Source organism: Triticum aestivum, chromosome 7B, assembly GCF_018294505.1.
Source record: "Triticum aestivum cultivar Chinese Spring chromosome 7B, IWGSC CS RefSeq v2.1, whole genome shotgun sequence".
Taxonomy (NCBI): Eukaryota; Viridiplantae; Streptophyta; class Magnoliopsida; order Poales; family Poaceae; genus Triticum; species Triticum aestivum.
Genome location: NC_057813.1, coordinates 495,567,725 through 495,569,826, shown reverse-complemented (window position 1 = coordinate 495,569,826; position 2,102 = coordinate 495,567,725).

Genomic DNA, 2,102 nt, shown 5'->3' with positions numbered 1-2,102 from the left:
GAAAACGAGAGGCAAATGGCAAATAAAGTAAATGCAAGGAGATGAAAGTTTATGCGATGGTACTTGATGGATGTTGGTGATGTCTCCTCGGCAACAGCAACATAATTTTTTCCTGCTACTTGTGAGCTGCGTTGTGATTTCCTTGAAGAGGAGAGGATGATGCAATACTGTAGAGATAAGTATTTCTCTCAGTTAAGAACCAAGGTTACCAATCTAGTAGGAGAACTATGCAACACCTCGTGAACAACACCTACACACAAAATAACAAATACTTGCACCCAACGCAAACAAGGGGTTGTCAATCCCTTGGTGGTTAATTACAACTATCAAATATTGTAGTGATATATAGATGAACAAAAACACACACTAAAAATAAAGGTAAATAAATTGCAGCCATGTTTTTTGGGGTTTTTAATATATGATAAAGACAGACCCGGGGGCCATAGTTTTCACTAGAGGCTTCTCACTTGAACATAGCATACGGTGGGTAAACAAATTACTGTTGGGAAAGTGATACAAAAGTGAATAATTATGATGATATTCAAGGCAATGATCATATATATAGGCATCACGTTCGAGACAAGTAGACCGACTCCTGCTTGCATCTACTACTCTTACTCCACAGATCGACCGCTATCCAGCTTGCATCCAGAGTATTAAGTTCATACAGAACGGAGTAACGCCTTAAGCAAGATGACATGATGTATACAAAGTAAACTCAATTAATATGAGTAAACCCCATCTTTTTATCCTTAATGACAATGATACAAGTACTTGTCATGTCCCTTTCTGTCACTAGGATTGAGCAACGCAAGATTGAACCCATCACTAAGCACCACTCCCATTGCAAGATAAATCAATCTAGTTGGCCAAACCAAATCAATAGATTGGAGAGAAATACAAAGCTATAATAATCATGCATATAAGAATTCAGAAAAGACTCAAATAATATTCATGAATAATCTGATCGTAAACCCACAATTCATCGGATCCCAACAAAGGCACCACAAAAAGGATTACATCGAATAGAACTCCAAGAACATCGAGGAAAACATTGTATTGAAGATCAAAGAGAGAGAAGAAGCCATCTAGCTACTAGCTATGGACCCGTAGGTCTGTGGTAAACTACTCGCACATTATTGGAAGGGCAAAAATATTAATGAAGAGCCCCTCCATGATCGATTCCCCCTCCAATAGAGTGTCAGAAAAGGCCTCAAGATGGGATCACACGAGAACAGAAACTTGCAGCGGCGGAAAAAGTATTTTGGGTGGCTCTCTGATGTATTCAGAATATTTGGGTATTTATAGAGCTGGAATTAGGTCAGGAAGTTCCACGAGGGGGTTAATCCCAAAATGATATATAATTGCATAATAAACATCCAAGATTGATATTTTAATAGATTGGAACAACCAGAAATTATAGATACGTTGGAGACGTATCACCCTCCGCTTCTTAACTTGAAAACTTAGTATAGTTGTAGTGGTGGCATGAATATTATGCAAGTGCTAGTGAAGCACAGATTATCAACTCAAAGCTCTAACTCAACTAGATAAAATAATATGGTAGCACTACTACTTCTTGAGCTTGCGTTGGTTTTTCCCTTGAAGAGGAAAGGGTGATGCAGAAAATTAGAGATAAGTATTTCCCTTGGTTTGAGAACCAAGGTATCAATATAGTAGGAGGAACACCCAAGTCACCGAATGCGATAAAGGGGTTGTCAATCCCTTCATGGTTACTGATACGTCTCCAACATATCTTTAATTTTTTATTGTTCCATGCTATATTATCATTCTTGGATGTTTTACAATCATTTTATAGCAACTTTGTATCATTTTTTGGGGCTAACCTATTGACATAGTGCCCAGTGTCATTTGTTGTTTTTTGCTTGTTTTTTACTTCGCAGAATATCCCTATCAAATGGATTCCAAACACAGGAAACTTTTTGGAGTTTTTTTTGGACCAGAAGACAACTTGGCATCCAAGGAAGTGCACCAGGGGAGGCCCGTGGGGCCCATAAGACACCAGGGCGTGCCCGAGGCCCCTGGTGCGCCCTGATGAGTTGTGGGGTCCACGGGGGTCTCCTCCACCTCCTCTCAGCTCT